The following is a 19309-nucleotide window of genomic DNA, read 5'->3' as shown; positions in this document are numbered from 1 at the left end:
TCGCATAAATCGAAGAACATACAATCGATGGGGAAGAAAAGTTCTTAAGTGGCGACCCCGTACGGGCAAATACAGTATAGGACGAATCCCCACTAGATGGAGTGACGACTGCAAATGTATTGCAAGGAGTTAGTAGATGCAGGTGGCTCAGGACCGTTCTTTATGGCGGTCTATGGGGGAGGACTATGTCCAGCAGTGGACGGGTAATGGCTGAGATGGTGATGATGATATAAATTAAATAACTGGTTCGATTCTCGGTCGGGCCAATTTACGAAAGGATTTTTTTTTAATTGGCTTGGGTCGGATTGTTTTTGGGTTTACTTCCAGATGTTCGTTGCATGAGGGCCAGGCGATTGATGTGATTGTCCACTGCGGGGAGAAATGGATTGTTAGTAAAGTGGTCTACCAGTCCCATTGCTGGCAATATATCCTGTCAGGTCGAAAACCATCGAGCTGAATCCCAGGTGTATTCATCACGATGGGCTAACTGACCTGCCTTTTCATTCTCACCTATCATCCCTAACTGGTGTCCAGCATATACCGTTAGTACAGACGGGATTACCATTCAATTAGGCTTCAGACTGCAGCTGAAAATCAGTGCTTTGCTTTTAAGCAATACCATCACTGAGCTGTAGCCTATTTGGGTCACTGCGACACACATGGCGAAACCATATTTTATCTTTTGTTGTATATTTTAAAAAGTGTTAATAATTTAATTGTATAAACTCATTTGTAAATTTATTTGTGTCATAAATGGCTCAAATAAAAAGTTTATCTATCTATCTATCTATCAATTACCATCCATTAAAAAAAAACTGTCCATTGCTAAATATAAGCCTCGAGGGAAGTTTTACTAGTAGTTGCCATGCTTGGCAGGCCGGTTGGCAACCGCCTACTGACTGATTGATAGTTGTTAAATTGATATGATTGGGCGTAATTATCGGCATGACTGCCTAGACACACTGACGCCATCTCTACATGTTTACTGTTGTTGAACAGGTCATGATGTTTTTGTTGGTAATCAACTAATCAATCTTGTGGTTTCTGCGAAGCTGCCGTCATATAGTAAGTTACGTGATGAAAAAGATACGGGGTTCTTCGGAGAATTGTTTATGAGAGTTTAGGGCTTGTAAACAAATTGATTATAAAGGTCTGAATCCATTAGATTGATCAGAGAAACGAATCCAAATTAACGTTGTATAGAGGAAATATTTGGTTTTTTGTTTGTAATTATTTTATTGCGTCAAGTAATAAAATAATAAATAGAGTATATATATATATATATATATATATATATATATATATATATATATATATATATATATATATATATATATATACCTCTGTCCCATTCGTGTTTCAGCCGTGAAGCAGTTGTGTTTGCATGGCTGTGTTTCGGTTTGAAGGGTGGGATATGGCGTGAATTTACTGGGTACAGAGGAATAACACCTGAGTCCTCAGGGATGGCAAAGCATTGGGGGTATCATGGGCGAAACAGTATGCTCTGTTATGTCCAGGGTACTGCTCATGTCTATAGGCGACGGTTACCACTTTCCATCAGGTGGGCCGTCAGCTTGTTTGCCATTCTAAGTTGTATAAAAAAAATTATAATAATATTAATATTATATTATAATAATATATTAATATTTATATATTTTTTTATATATAACGTTGTTGATAGTACAATGAATCATATTTGCATGTAAACTAATTATCATGATTGTATTACCGTTTGTTAACATCAATAAAATAAAAAAAACAAAAAACAAAAAAACAAGAACAGGTCTAAGGGGTGGACACCTTTTATAATTTGATGTTGCATAGTATTATAAAAGTAAACAGTGTATTGTTTACTTGCCCATAACAGATGAGTGTGGCGTGATTAATATGTTACCATAGTTGTAAACTTGGAATATTTATTTTTACAACGCACTACGTAGTTGTATACCTATTGTGTGATCATAATTATTTATAACGCTGGAAGACAAACCGGGGAGTCTCGTACGCATGGTGAAAAACAAGTGCATGGTGTAAAATCAAACAGTGTGACTGTTGAGTTTCTTATGGGCTTTTCTCAACAGATAACGACCTTCCGAAACCTGCAGTAGATTAAAAAGTTACGATTTAAAAGTGCTTGTAAACAAGTATCTTTAAATAAAGATAATTTGAATTTGAAATATCTATTTCAAAAACATCTGCTTATCCTACTCGTATGTTTATAAAAATAAACTCGGTTCTATTATAATTTTTATTCTAAAATTATCCAATCTTTACTATACTGTACATACATATTTGCATATTATACAGAGTGTCCCGTAATTTTCTGGTTGTTGTTCAATAAGCTTGAATATAATTTTAATAAGGAAGTCTTATGTATTCTTAACTACCTTGAATAAAAAACAAGAATAAAATAAAAAAAAAAAAAACAAATATGGTAAAATTTAATATTTAGCTTACATGGATATTTTTACTACATTTTGAAAACAAAGCATAACTAAATAAGGACATAACATAATTAAAATACTAGGACTATAAATTTTTGTATTTTTGTTAGACAATAGGTCTCACTACCCACCATAACCCGCTGGTCCACTACTGACGGGACATTGCTTTTTACTTTTATTATCACTTCACCAAATCGATATGATTTTCAAGACTTTTACCCAATTACAAAGTTTTATCGTTTTTAATTATATTTTACCATGTGCCACAAAGTGAATGACAAAAAAAGACCTTTACTTCTATTTCTATTTTTAGCGCATTTTACCTTCTCCTTCCCTTATCACATTTTCTGTTTTACTACCTTCATTTATATTTTACTGTATTCATACATCTTTATACCATTTATAAATACTAAAACTGTCCAAAAATTACCCAAAACTCCAAACCAAAATTTAATTTCCTCAAAGAATTTTATTTCTCCAAAATTTCGACAACAGAAAAATATTTACCCATAATTTAGAAATAAACACTATCTGGCAACGCTGCCTATCACTATGAAATTTGGTATACACGTAATATATGGGATGAATTAGTACATATGTTCACAGAATGGGATAAAAAAATATCCTATCCTATAAAAGTCTATCCCGGTTATACCGAGAAGTTAGTAATAACATAGTTGATCGATCTATTTTTAAGACACACTTATATAGTCTTGCTAATTTACAGTTTTAAATGGCCTTCTTTGTTCCAAAAGAAAGCATAATACCCAAAAAGGTTACATAGTTACAATGAACTCCGAATTAACGTGAAACATTTGAACGCAATGTAACCTGTCATTAGATCTATTAAAAAGGCAAACCGATTAGGGGTAAACAGAAAAAAAGGAATTCAATTTGCCTCGTGCCGACGCCAGGGAAGGAGCGTTGAAACCCATCGAAAACCTCTATTTACATTTGAAATTCCGCCGTGAGATTTTATTAAAATCAAGGGAAAATATTCCCATTTTGACACTGTCCTTTTCGGGATTGCGATAGGCCGAGGCCGAGGCCGAGGGCCGACACGGCTCGGCAACAACGCCATTTGCATTTTTATACTGTAATTACGCGAACCTCCCGGGAACGATTCCGAGTTTCTTTTTTTAGGCCAAACGCAGCGTCGGTTAATTTTATAATTTTTCGCTGTTAATTTTTAGCTTTTCATTGTTATTAATTGCGCTATATTTTTATTATGATAACGTTTTGGGGGAAAATCTTTGGCCGTCACTAACGAGACGCGCAAGTGTTTACTTCGGGAGCGGGGTTTTTTGTTGTAGAAATAATTATCAATATTAATGTAATGTAAATTGTAAACATTCCTCTTGCGACGGAGTGTATTTGAAAAGCAAATTTATGGGTTTTATTATGTTTCTGCTTTTTACACGAGTTGATGGGTCAGTAAACGTGATGAAAATTTTGAAGGGCGCTTAAAATGTTAACGCGTAGGGACCGGGATTCGACTCGGGTTTATTAATATAACAGAAATTTACGTTTTAAAATCATTTGCATATTTTAAATTATATTATATCTTATTACATTAAGATAAAATAAGAAAAAAAAACAAGATTTATAATATAAAATTGGTAGTTCTTGACTAAAATGATGATGATGATGATGATGAAGACAAAAGGACTGCACAAAACGAATGAAATAAAGAACGTAGATTTGTTCATTTTATCAAACTCTGCTTTATAGAGGATTCAAAGATCCAATATGAATAATTAAAAGTTGTAAAACCAGACATAGAGAAATTATTATTTTTTACTTCAAATAAACACAATAGAAGTATACATTTCTTTTTACTTTTAAAACATAAAAATCATAGAACAATATTAAGACAATTGTACCGAGGAACGAGTCGTTTAAACAAAAAAGTTATGCAAGAACAACGTACGAAATTGTACACGAATATACAAGTAGTCGAAGTACAAAAGAATGCTCTTAAAGCTTGTAAAATGCTAATTTACAAATTAATGATTATTCATTAGTATTTATATTAATTATTAATTAGTATAAATGTGTAAGTGTAAGAACTCCGGAAAAAAATAAGAATGTAGTTGATGCAACATTTTATTGTCATGGAACAGGAAAATGGAAGGAACATTTAATTTACAATCGTTTGGAAGGATATAAAATCGGAAAAACAATTATACTACTGTTCCTTTAATTTGTAAGGATTTAATGGGTGAGTTCTTTTTTATGCAACTTAGAATGGCAAATAAGTCGAAAGCCCGCCTAATGGAAAGTGGTAACTATAGACATGAGCAGTACCATGGACATAACAGAGTACACTGTGCCACCTAAGATACTCTTAATGCGTTGCCATTCCTAAAGACTAAAGTGATTTTTTTTAATGGATGATAATACACTGGCGGGACACCAATGACAGAGATAAGTGAGGATGAAGCCGATCAGTTGGTCCATCGTGACGAATTCAATAATAAATCAATCACAATGGTTTCTAAGGGGAACCGCATAGAGGTCGATCTGCCAGGGTATATTGCTGGTAATGGGATTGCTAGTCTCTATTACTAATCCATTCTCCCACCAGTAATAAAGTGTTATGCCTCTGTACCCTGTAATTTCATTGCTATATCCCACCTTTCAAACCGAAACAGAGTAATGCAAACGTAATTGCTTCCTGCCAAAAACACGAATAGGACAGACGTCCCCAAGCAAACAACTTTTGTACAAAGTCTCCCTCTGGAGTTTCTTGTAATTTGTTAAAAAAATATTATATGACAGACGCTCAATTGTTTTAATGTACATACCTTAGATTATAAGATAGAATGTCTCCATACAAACGCTTCGAGAAAAACGAGTCAACTTTTTCATAAAATTTTGCATGATAAAACTCATGAGTGATTCCTTAATGACTTTTATATTTATTTTATTTTATACATTATGCATCTTTTTAATGCGTAAATATAAATTTTATATATTAAATAATACGTCAATGTACATGTATAAGTAAATAGAACACTGATAAAAAAAAACGAGTCAGCTGATTTGACAATTAGCTGACAAAAGGTTAACCCATTTTTGAGATTCGATGCTTTATCAACATAATCTAAGGTACCTACATATACATATCAGATGTATATATATATATATATATATATATACATCTGATATGTATGTATATATATATAGATGACATACAGAAAGTATTCATAGTATATTTATTTGTCGAGGACCAATCAATAACAAGTCTTATGTTGTTATTATCAGTCTTTTGTAATTCAATTTTTACTGATGAATAAATCATTTCTCTTTTAATCTATCATTGGAAAAATATAAATGTTTTCCTTATTTTTTTTTGAAGTTAACAAGATGGAAAAACAGAGAAAATACAATTCTGTTTACTGTCGCCTTTCAAAATACTTTTGTCGGAAAAAAAAATAAGTTGTTTATCTTGTTGAAATGAAAATGTAAATTATGTTATTTCACTCACAAAAGAAAAATTAAAATACTTTTTTTCTTTATTAAAACGGACGTAGAATGTATATGTATGTACAATACGCGTATAGTATTAGTTTTATTGAATAGGCAGCCGATTGAGGGGCTTCTATTGAAGTAAACTCTCACAAAGGACTTATATTATGCATGCAGCCATAATTAAAAGATTTAAGTGCTGTTAGTGTCAAGTGAGACTATTTGCTGTAACAGCTGCCAACTCCGGCGACAACTGTACATTCATTTGTATGAATACATAAAATTTGTAATTCGCAGCTTTCTACAACTGCTAGCAGTGTCGATATTAAAATGATTTTCAATGATACAATCATAAATATTTTTTTTTATGTTTGTTACTTCGTCAGATATTAATATACGTATTTGATTTTTTTTTTGTCTGTTTTTTTTTTTGTATTTTTGTATTTGTAACATCATAACTCCGTCAGTTCTGAACTGGTTTGGAGAAATTGATTTTTTTATGTGAAAGGATATATTTACAGACTAGTCCAATAGAAGTTTTATCAATATCGGCCCAGTAGTTTAGTTTTCAGACCAAAATAACTGGTTATGTCACAATTAAAATCGTTTTTTTTTTTTTGTAAGAAACAATCTTTATTACAAATACACACAATAAATAATACAATTTTTAAAATATTATGAAATATCGTAATTTTTTATGTTTACACTAAATTTGATGAATATAAAAAATAAATTAAAAACAAACAAAATTATTCGTTGAAATTTGTTAGTTATTAGGATTTAATAACCCCAATATTAGAATAATGAAAAAACATTACGCAATTAGTTTACATACGAGTATAATAATTTAAAATAATTTAAACCCACTGCAAAACATCATACAAAAACTTCAACGTTCCTTATTAAGTGAATGAGTCAAAATAAAACATAAAAAAAAATAACCTTCGCTTAGTCAAAAATGCTCCAAAAACGCTCGAGGCGATGCAGTGATTCGAAACCAGAACTATTATCGTTAAGCCAGCCAGACAGTGTGTATTTATCAAAGTTTTTGTTATGGAACCTGCAGACAGAAGCAAGAGTACATTCCAGAAGATTCGGCTCTCTAAATGGCCTTAAACATGTATTTGAGGTGATTAGAGTGGTAATTCCTACAATGCTACTGTATTCTTTTTATCTGAACCTTCAAAAACATCATCTTTTAAGTTAAAGTTTTTTTACAACTAAATACAAATATCTTCATTGTGGATTTATATTGGAATAACATCTGAGTCCTCAGAAATGGCAACGCATGGGGGGTATCATGGGCGAAACAGTATACTCTGTTATGTCCGTGGTACTGCTCATGTCTATAGGCGACGGTTACCACTTTCCATCAGGTGGGCCGTCAGCTTGTTTGCCATTCTAAGTTGTATAAAATAAAAATGTAACAAAGGAAAATAGAAATTTTGTAATTTACTATTAATGTAGATAGATAGATAGATATTCTTTATTGTTTCCTCCATAAGATTACAATAGTAAACTTATTATAAATATAAACAATTACAAGAAATAATCACAATGAGAAAACAATGGGCGACCTTATCGCTAAAAGTGATCTCTTCCAGGCAACCTTTGGATGGAGAGGAGTAATTATAAACAGTTTGATCGGAGGCACGATGAAGATTCATATTATTTCTAAATATGGAGATATGATGCATGTAATAATGTAAAATATATATCCCTACTCATTATATACACTTATATACTATTACATATATACACATACATATACATATATATATACACAAATGTAGGTACTGATTGTTAAGCATAATTTATTAATTTATACACGGTCGTAATTGTCCTAATAAGTTAATAATAAACTAATTAAAAAACTTTAACCGTTAACCTCATCACAGTTTTCAAGTTCAACAAATAAATCAGGTTATAATTAAATCACGAGTCTGAGACTGTGACGCCGTTAATCACTGCTCCAAAATTGATAAAGTTAATCTTTATTAATATTTCAACGGCCATCGGGGAGACGAGGGCCCACAGCGCAGCGCCTCGCAAGTGTTTAAAGACAGAAGTTATACTGTTACACGTTATTAATTACTTTTTTTTTTCTTATTAATTCTTTTTTATGTAAAAGGATTCCTCCAAATAATAACGGTGTAACAATAGCCAGCTACGTTTATATCTACTTTTCACTTCTCTTAAAATATTGCTTCTCTCCGAGTGTAAGATATTTCGTTTTAACAAGCAAGACTGTTAAAAAGATTAGGTGATTTAATCGCATTTATTTAAGTTACTATCTTAGATTAATGGTTCGTCTATGGATGGGTGACGGAGCTTTAGTATAATATATGCGCAAGATTCTAGGGATAGATGCATGGATAGATAAATGTTTGTTAGTCTTTTACGTAACAACTACTGAACGGATTTTATTAAAATTTCGTACACTGGTTAGTTACGAGTATATCTTAGGATATATAATACTATATGTACTGATTCACGATTATAAAGCTTTACCAGAGGGACACTTTGTACAAAAGTCGATTGCTTGGGTACCTCTGTCCTATTCGTGTTTCATTCGTGAAGCAGTTGTGTTTGCATGGCTGTGTTTCGGTTTGAAGGGTGGGATATGGCGTGAATTTACTGGGTACAGAGGAATAACACCTGAGTCCTCAGGAATGGCAACGCATGGGGGGTATCATGGGCGAAACAGTATACTCTGTTATGTCCATGGTACTGCTCATGTGTATAGGCGACGGTTACCACTTTCCATCAGGTGGGCCGTCAGCTTGTTTGCCATTCTAAGTTGTATAAAAAAAAAATATGCGAAATAGCTAATATGATATATAGTTACAATATCAGTATACTGTCATAGCATCTAATAACTATATATTGAGTGGCACGATAACTGTATGTTGTTGTAACTGTTTATTCGTCATCGAAGCTTAAATAATTTCAATACTTATTCATAAAAATACGTTGATATCGAAATATATCGATGTGTTTGGATGATAATTATCATTGCGATGTACTGAAATCAAATATACAGTTGCGATTCGATATCGCTTATAACCGATCTTTCCCATGACTATTGGAGACTTTTTAAATGGAGTTGTTATAAAAAATTATTACTATTTTTTTAATTACCTTCCATGTTGAATCATTGCTGACTTTAAAATCATTAACAGGATCATTTAAACAAATCAATTATTGATCTTTAAAGCAGTCGAGTAATTCTTAACCTTTCTTTGTATGATTTTTTTATTGGTGAAATCAAAATTAATCAAAGTGATATAATTCATGTTTAAAATTAAAGGAAAAATGGTTAAAACAATAAATTTGACAGCTATGTTTTTTTTTCTGCAATGGACATTAAAAAATTATCCAGACACAATCGACTTAAAGTGAACTTGGTCTTTTATATAAGTTTTAGGCATTCAATGTTATGATGGAAATTTCCACCAGTATGCAAAGAAGGATTAATTTTTGTTCTGTAGAGGGCGCCACTCCTATATAGAGTAATTAAATATATAACATTATATGAAGTCATTTATTACTATTATCCCCACGTGTTTATGACGCAATCACTTGTAATCAATTACATCGTGCAAACAGAAATCGAACCTGCACTCATCGGCTGATAATGGGCGACATGTGTTGCATTACCCCCCGCTGGAAGTACTCAATCACAGACACAGTGCAAAGGAAATTAAACTTTAACACTACATGCATTTAGTACTTTATTAAGTGGACATAGATATTATTTTTAAATTTAGAAATACAAGTGGTAGCATGCACGCGTTGTTGTTAATTCGATATTAAATTGTGTCGTATAAAAATGAATCTTATTAATAGACCATTAAGGTAAATTTTTCTAGAATAATATTTTATTTAAAAAATAATCAACAAGTCAATTTAAAAATGAACTTTAAAACATTTGTTCGAAAGTACATTTTAACGTGTGAAAGTAAAATTACATGTGGTTTAAATAAAGTGATCACATGTTATGTTGCTAGGTGGTTGTTCACACGTACTAATGAAGACTTCTGTTTATTCGTATGGTTGTGCTAATCTAGGTAACTACTGCAGCGAGTTATAAAAGTTTAGTTTTTCTAATTAACACTGCAATGCAAGGTTAAATCAAAGATAGTTTAATATTAGTATAATATAGTATAATACCAGAGGGAGACTTTGTACAAAAGTCGATTGCTTGGATACCTCTATCCCATCCGTGTTTCTACCGTGAAGCAGTTGTGTTTGCATGGCTGTATTTCGGTTTGAAGGGTGGGATATGGCGTGAATTTACTGGGTACAGAGGAATAATACCTGAGTCCTCAGGAATGACAACGCATGGGGGTATCATGGGCGAAACAGTATACTCTGTTATGTCCATGGTACTGCTCATGTCTATAGGCGACGGTTATGACTTTCCATCAGGTGGACCATCAGCTTGTGTGCCATTCTAAGTTGTATAAAACAAAAGCCTGACGGGTGGGATGCCAACTTCAAAATTACTTAAAATTACATTATTGTATTCCCTTCCTATTCGGTAAGTATTGTAAGAGGTGGCTAAGAGAATTCAATGATAGAAGGATAAGCGTCCATAAAAAAAAATCACCAAATGCCAAACTGCGGTTGCTAACTCACTTACCAAGTGTGGCAACAACTAGAAAAATTCCCTAAATGGTCAACTGCTATAAGGAATGGCTCCGTTCCTTATGGCAGTCTATGGGGGAAGTTTATGTTCAGCATTGAACGGATGGTCACTGGTATGATGATACAGAGTATATGAGAAAAACCGTGGAACAAAACTAGTACATCAGATAGATAGATAGATAATTCATTTACATTACTTACAGCACACAAATTACAATAAAAACATACACATAATACACAGTAAAAGAAATAAAAGAATGAAAATAAAAAAGCAACAAAACAAAAAAAAAAGCAAAATATATAAACCAACATTTCCTTTCTTTCCTTTCTTTCCTTTCTTTCCTTTCTTTCATGCGTGTGCCATATTATATACTTGAACATTAATATTTATTATTGTTCTTTTTAATACATTACAGAAATACATACTCAGTAGAGACATAAAATAAAAAAAGAGATCGCGTTGAGAAAACAATTGGCAGCTTACAGCTAAAGGATTTCTAGGCAACACTGAAACAAAGAATCTGAGGCCCTAAATCTGAGAATAAAGGCCAAAGACAAAGAATCTGAGGGCATGAAATGTTTTCCGAAATTTCGAAGGCGAATGAAACACAAATTTGATGTTAAAATTACATAATACTTACCGTTTAAAAACATGGTAGGATTTATGACGAACGAAATGTTAAGCTTCATTTACTTTGCCGTATTATGTATTAGGTATGAACGAAGACATGAAATTGAGTCGGAAACTTGGGGATTTCATATAATGGTAGGCCCTCCGAACCTACATATCGGAGAGACAACAATATAACAACACATGTCAAGAGACGAGTTAAAATATTGAATCAAGCGAGAGATCAGTTTTTTTTTTGTTAATGTTAGAAAAATACAGATTATTTAACTAGATAACGTAAACACACTGTGTTTAATCTGTAATGTAAACTCATTGATTTATTATTGAGAATCAAAACAAGGACTTCCTTGTTTTATAGTTGACAATGTAAACAGCTTGTGCGAGTTGACTTTTGAGATAGGAGATTTAATATTTTTTTTGGAGTAGGTATTTTTTTTTTTATGCAACACAAAATAAAAAAAAACAAATTTATTGTTTTTTTTTTAACTAACTATTCTGAGGTGACTTGGGATCTGAGTGTCTGGATTGCATTCCCAGATATTAGTTGGTTCATTATAACACAGAGATTAGAGATAAGTCCACCACAATATTTATAAATGTATTAACAATGTAATTTACAAGTGCAATAAAGAATATATACATACATACACACACACATATATATATATATATATATATATATATATATATATATATATATATATATATTATGTATGTTGTTAACAATCTGGCAACCCAACTTGCGTCTGTTTGCACTTACTGTATTACTGTGCATGTGTGTTTACATTGTGAAACAGGACGGTTTGTATAGGACGGCTAATGTACAAATAATGTCTTATATGTTTCGTACGCAACCTGCGCATGAAGTATAAAATATTTGATGCTGTATGTATATAGTTTAAATTTCCCTTCAACGTAGATGTTAGAAGTGGTTCAAGCTGCTTGAAACAAGCACCAAACTGAAGCAGATTGATTTTCAACTTTTATAGATTTGCAGCTTACAAACTATGCTAGATTTTAAACTACATATTTACTTTTAAGACTAGTGCATTCTATCGCTGATAGGAGTTAGCAGAGAACTTTAAAAAAAGGCAAGCAAAAAAGTTCATGGAATGGTCGCAGTTTTACAGGTTTTTCTCCTTGGAAAAGCCCGTCTCTTAACAATAATAATAAACTAGTGCATTAAGCACTTTGATAAAGTTAGTAAGCTAGTGCATAATATATGTATGTATGCACAAACATTTATATTAATAGCTTAATAAAAAATAGTATACTATGTTGTGTCCATAGTACTGTTCATGTCTATAGGCGACGTTTATCACCTCCCGTGACGTAGACCGACAGCTTGTTCGCCGTTCTAAATTGCATAAAAAAAGTATCAGATTTTACGTCATGTTACCCACAAGTGCATGTTGTAAATAGCAGGATGCAGTAATAAAACATATATTTATTTGTGATATAAAATAATAAGTTTAGTGAAAAAATACGAGACATGTCTTATAGAAATCTGACATAGAGCAAACTTAAAAATAATACATTGTTCTAAAAAACAGCCAGTATTAAAACTCCAACAGTTCAGTTGCTTGCTATATTTATTTTCTTCTACTATTTAGTAAATTTTGAAAAAATTTTATTTAACAATTTCACATGATTTGTATATTTATTTCAACAATAAATATATATACATAAATATAATAAACTCGAACAATTATTCATTGTCATTAATCATTTCTCAATTAGGATGACGCTGTCATCAGGACGGGGTTAACGAACTGTCAGTACCTCGTACAATTAAGAACAAGTTAGTATCAAAATAAAACGTTAACATATTTATTTTTATTACACGAATTAATTACATTTAAATATATAAATATTTTAATTATTTCAAATAATACCTCATTATAGACATATTTACATTTAATACTAATTAATATATAACAAAACTAGTTCATTATATTGTATTTAATGTGACTATTTATGTAGTAATGTTGTGAACACCAATTAAAATATTCCAAAAAAAGAAACAAAAATAGATAATCAAATATGTCAAATAACATCTAAAAATAAATTATAATTAATTTAAATTTATTTTTTTTTTACTGACGATTCTCATCAAGGTTTATTTATTTTTATATTATTATTAAGCGATGTAGTCTACCATACGATATTATTGTTAAAAATTTCGTAAACACACATTATATTATATTTTAAAATAATAACAACCGGATTAATTTATGTGTAATGTAGTCGAGAAATCTCGACTAGTTTCTAGTTAGTTTTATATATAATTTAAACAATAGTACATAAATAAATAAATATACTAAACAGATCAAGGTTAAAGCAAAGAAAAGAGCATATTCCTTTTTAAAAGGCCGGCAGCACACCTGCAATGCCGTTGGTGTTGTGGGTGACCATGGGCGGCGGTAGTCACTTACTATCAGGTGAGCCGCATGCTCGTTTGCCCCCTGTGTTGTAAAAAAAAAGGTAAATAACACATAGTAAACATCAAGGCGAATAATAGAGATATATATGTAATGGGATTTTACAAGAAAATAGTAACAAAACATTGTAATAGTTAAAACAGATATGTAGGACGATTTCTATTTTATAAATAAGTCTCGGATAGTCCCGATAGTCGAACTAGTCGGACTAGTCGAACTTTCTCGACTACAATACTATGAGTAGTCAATAATCCAGTTGTTATTAAAATAAAACACTATTCAATTGTTTCTCGGTATAATATTATCTTCATTAATTATGTACCGCAGTTTAATGAACTACATCGTACTTACAAAATACTGGACGATTACCTTATAATAGTTTGCTAATTGTTAATGATTTTTTTAATGGATGATAATGGAATGGTAACCTCGCCTGCGCTAATGGTATACGCTAGCGGGGCACCAGTGAGGGATGATAGGTGAGAATGATAAGGCAGGTCAGTTAGCCCATCGTGATGAATACACCTGGAATTCAGCACAATAGTTTCCAAGGGAGACCACGTGGAGGTCGACTTGACAGGGTATATTGCTGGCAATGGGACTGGTAGTCTGCATTTCTAAAATTTAGTATATGTGGTCCTGGCATATAATAGGCCACCCCTTCCATTCCCCTGGCTGTCGTAAGAGGAGACTAAGGGAGGGTGAGGGATAGACAGCAGCGTCCCTCTTAAAACATCTCTAAAGCCTAACTGCGACTGCTAATCTGCAAGCCAAGCGTGGCGACTACTGGACCCCCCCCTCACGCCCCCGAGAGGAGGCTTATGTTCAGTAATGGACAGTTAAAGGCTGGCATGACGAGTTCTTTAATATTTTATAAATCTATGTACATATTTATTTATACTTTGTTGCACACAAAGATTACATTGTTCAAGTTATTTTTGACAAAGATTTATTTTACAACAGGTGAACTTAACTCTATTAAAGTTAAATCTAGCAAACTGAGATTAATAATTGAACTACATTAAGTTAAAGTACAATTCATACTTTGTTTAGTATCCCATAATATAGGTATTACTATGTTAACTCAAAATGACAGACAGGCGCCTTGCTATTTAGAACAACCGTATAATTATTGGACAAACGGAAACTTGTTGAATTTATGATTACTCAGCATAATCTACTTTATATAACCGCGCGGCCAAAGTTGAGCGTAAGCCGGCCGGCCGGTCGACAAAGGAAATAAAATGGAGAGTTACTGCGGAATTAATTACTGAGCAAAACGGCGGTAATGACTATCGGGAGTCAGCCTCCGTGTTCCACTTTGTCACCTCTGAATAGCACCAATGCAAACAAATATACTACAAAATTCAAAATGGCTGAACTAGGGGGGAAAGATTTAACAATTATGGTTTCCAGGGAGAAATGCGTGGAAGTCGACCTGATAGGGTGTATTGCTAGCAATAGGGCTGTTAAATCATATCACTTTAGGAGGAAAGAGATTGTTAGTAATGGAGACTGAGAATCCTATTGCTAGCAATATACCCAACCAGGTCGACCTCCTCGCGGTTCTCCCTGGAAACTATCATGTTTAATTCCTGATGAATTTATCATGATGGGCTAACTGGCCTGTTTTCATTCTCATCTATCACCCTTCACTGGTGCTCCGCCAGCGTATCCTGTTAGCGCAGGCGGGGTTACCATACCATTTTCACCCATCAAAAAAAAATTACTGAACTTTTTAATCAAAATTATAATGTTCATCATCATATTAGCCATTAAATGCCCACTGCTGGCCATAGGGCTTTCCCATAAAGGAGGGTTTAGCTAGTAGTTGCTACGATTGGTAGACGGGTTGGCAACCGCAGTTAGGATTTGATGATGTTTTAAAAGGGACGCTGCTGCTCATCCCTTGACTATTAATGTCCCTTAGTCGCTTTTTACGACACTTATGGGGATAGACGGAGTGTCCCATTCTATGCCAGAACTATTCCATTATATATGGCATTATAATGCTCATGTTTTAATAATAACTACCGTGGGTCATACTGTATTGTAATTATTTATGTTAGCTATACTCGGATTTTAAATTTGGAAATGCCTGACTAGTTTCAAACTCTATAGAAGCCCTATTCATGAGCGCAGTTCATAGATGTGTATGAAGCACTGTGCGACCAGTTCGTGTTAATTTTTGCTTTTGTACATAAGTTAATATTCGAGTTAATGGTCCGCCTGATAGTAGGCGACCACTGCCACAATCCCAGAGGCATCAACCGCAGGTATTTTGTTTTTTACAATGCTGAGTCCCAATGTTTATTAAATTACATACATACATATCTGTCACGTCTGTCTCCCATTAGGGTAGGCAGAAACAATGGAACGCCAAAAGCTTCGATTCAAACAAACCTTTCGCTTCTTCCACATTCATCAATCTTTTCAAACACGCTCGCCGGTTACGGGTACTTTTAATTTGGCCCTTCTTCAGCACGTCGCCTATTTGGCCAACATACGTCCGTCTAGGGCGGCCCCTACCGACATCTCCATTCATTCTTGCTCGATAAATCTTTTTCGTAATTCTTCTTTCATCCATCCTCTCCAAATGACCAAACCAACGCAACATTCCTTATTAAATTACTATAACCCTACAAAATGGAACATAAAATGCAAAGATACTTCGAATGAATAAAGGAAAATTTATTTCAATACTTTGCGGTGGAAATAGTTGTGTGAGCAGTTTATTTTACCGATTCAGTTGGCAGCGAAGCGGTAAAACAAACGGCTTAACATTTCCAACGTTGGATAGTTATCAATAGATAGGATAAGTTGAGACGTGGAAGTTCCACGCTCAGCGGGCCCTCATGATGAAGTGGGTGAAAAGTTCGCCCTTGCAAGACGAGTTAGTTTTGCAAGACGTATAAAACATTGTCACTTTAAAGAAATAAAAGGCATTGTAACGCTTGTTGTAGCTATTCATGGTATATTCTCTACATCTACACTAATATTATAAAGTGGAAAGGTTTGTATTTTTGTGTGTATGTTTGTAATGAATAAACTCAAAAATTATTTTTCCTATTTCAACCTACATTCACCCTGAGTAACATAGGCTATGTTTTTTGCTAGAAAAGATTAGGGATCCTTACTAAAACTTTAGTAACGTAACTCGAGGTGTAAAAATGCTATAAAATATTTTTCGTCGCGTGCGCTGCGGAAACTATTGGTGATAGAACAAAAGTACGTTCTACAATATTGAAGAAAATATCAATAACTACAAAAAAACTTTGCATTAGTAAGTGTCCAACTATTATCGTTATGTCACAATAACCACTTTTTAAAATGTTGTAAAAATGTCCACCCGTGCGAAGCAGGGACGGGCCGCTAGTCGTTCATAAAGATAAACAAAGGAATATAACTATGTAATTGTAACATACAGTCCATACACCAATCCATACAGATATACCATACATCCATACTTAACGCACATAGACACACTACACGCTGTCATGTTTTATAATATAAGTATTAGTAAAAAGGGATTGTTACTTCAGTTCGCAATAAAACAATGTAGTAAGAATAAATAAATAAGCGATAAGGTCGCCCATTGTTTTCTCATTGTGATTATTTCTTGTAATTGTTTGTATTTATAATAAGTTTACTATTGTAATCTTTTGGAGGAAACAATAAAGAGTATTTATCTATCTATCTATCTAAGAAGACGTGTCATTTGATTTTCTAAAACAGATCAAGCGACAACATTTTTGAACCTTAAATACTACAACAATACTTGTGTAAACTACATTAGCTTTCTTACCTACTCTTCGCATCAAAACATAACAAAACATGTAATAAAGTAGGCAAACTATTATATCACATTGGAAATAGTTAATCATAATAACAAATATCTATGATTCCAGAAGATTAGCTACTGATTACTTCCTATAGAAACAAGAACTACACGAAAAGAAAAAGTCCTGAGCGCTGCACAAACTTGATCGCACAAATCATTTCGTTGTCTCAGACACTTCCGACTGGCGTATTTAGACGACATAAATTAGAATCCAGGAAAGTTGTATTTACTTTAAGAACTTTCGTTATCTGTCCGAAATAACAAGTATAACAATGTAGGTGATATCGTATCGCAACTGTATATTGGATCGCTATATATTAATTATAGTTACAGTACCCATACAAATGTGAAATCATCTTGTACATAAATAGATTAAAAAAAGCAACTGTTGAGTTTTTTACGGAATCTTCTCAGCAAACAACAACTACCGTGAAGCAGTTGTGTTTGCATGGCTGTGTTTCGGTTTGAAGGGTGGGATATGGCGTGAATTTACAGGGTACAGAGGAATAACACTCGAGTCCTCAGGAATGGCAACGCATGGGGGGTATCATGGGCGAAACAGTATACTCTGTTATGTCCATGGTACTGCTCATGTGTATAGGCGACGGTTACCACTTTCCATCAGGTGGGCCGTCAGCTTGTTTGCCATTCTAAGTTGTATAAAAAAAAATCTAGATTACTAATTAGTAGTCTAGAATTACAAAATCTCCCTTTAGGTAACTACCTGACTTATACAAAAATGCTTGGTTACTTCTGTCCTATTTGTGTTTCTGTCATGGAACAGTTGTATTTGCATTGTGAAATATAGCAATGAAGTTACAGGGTACAGAAGAATAATATAAGGTATTATTCTAACCTTAGTTTTCAAGAATTGGCAACGTATTAAGGGATTTTTTTTTAAAGTGTGATAATGGAATGGTAACCCCACCTGCGCTATCGGTATACACTGGCGAGGCACCAGTGAAAGATGATAGATGAGAATGAAAGCAGGTCAGTAAGCCCATCGTGACGAATTCCACTGTAATTAACCAAGATGGTTTCCAGGGGGAACCGCGTGGAGGTCGACCTGATAGGGTATACTACTAGCAACGGGTTCATTAGACCCCATTACTAACAATCCCTTCCCCCGAAATCGTATGAAGGGTATGATGGGAGACACAGTATACCATAAACGTAATAGACATGTCTATGGTACTATTAATGTATGTAGACGACGGTATGACGGTTACAACGGCGAGGCCTTGTTTGTCATTTTATTTGCATAAAAAACATTCCAAACACAACAGTAGAATAGGTAATGACAAAATGACGATTTAAAAACGCTTGTAAACAAGTCTATTTAAACAAAAAATATTTATATTATACTGTATTCTAAATATATATATATATATATATATATATATATATATATATATATATATTTGCTTTAAACATCAAATTAAGTTTCCTATTATCAATCATTGTTAGATATACAAAATTTTTGTTAATACTAAATGTCAAAAACGTCTACCAAGAAAATCTTTTGCGTCATAAAAATTCTGTTCCCTTAACCAGTTATATAATCTATTTCCAAATAAAGTGACATTCAAATCTTTAAATTTATTTGGAATTTTATTATATATATGAACGCACATAGTAAGGCAGTTTCTTTTATATTTGTCTGATCTTGGTATTTCGGTAAGTACAAGTCTGTCCGGATCTCTTTTTAATCTATAGTTCATATCACTTGCTATACATGACAAATGGAATGTAAGATACGAATTGTAATGAAGTTGACGTGTAAAACTGATGAGACAAGTAAAACATAATGTCTAAGGAACTATAGACATTT

The sequence above is a fragment of the Galleria mellonella genome, unplaced genomic scaffold (assembly GCF_026898425.1).
Source record: "Galleria mellonella isolate WM207_F2 unplaced genomic scaffold, CSIRO_AGI_GalMel_v1 utg266, whole genome shotgun sequence".
NCBI lineage: Eukaryota > Metazoa > Arthropoda > Insecta > Lepidoptera > Pyralidae > Galleria > Galleria mellonella.
The sequence above is the reverse complement of the archived record's forward strand: the minus strand, read 5'-3'. Positions refer to the sequence as shown.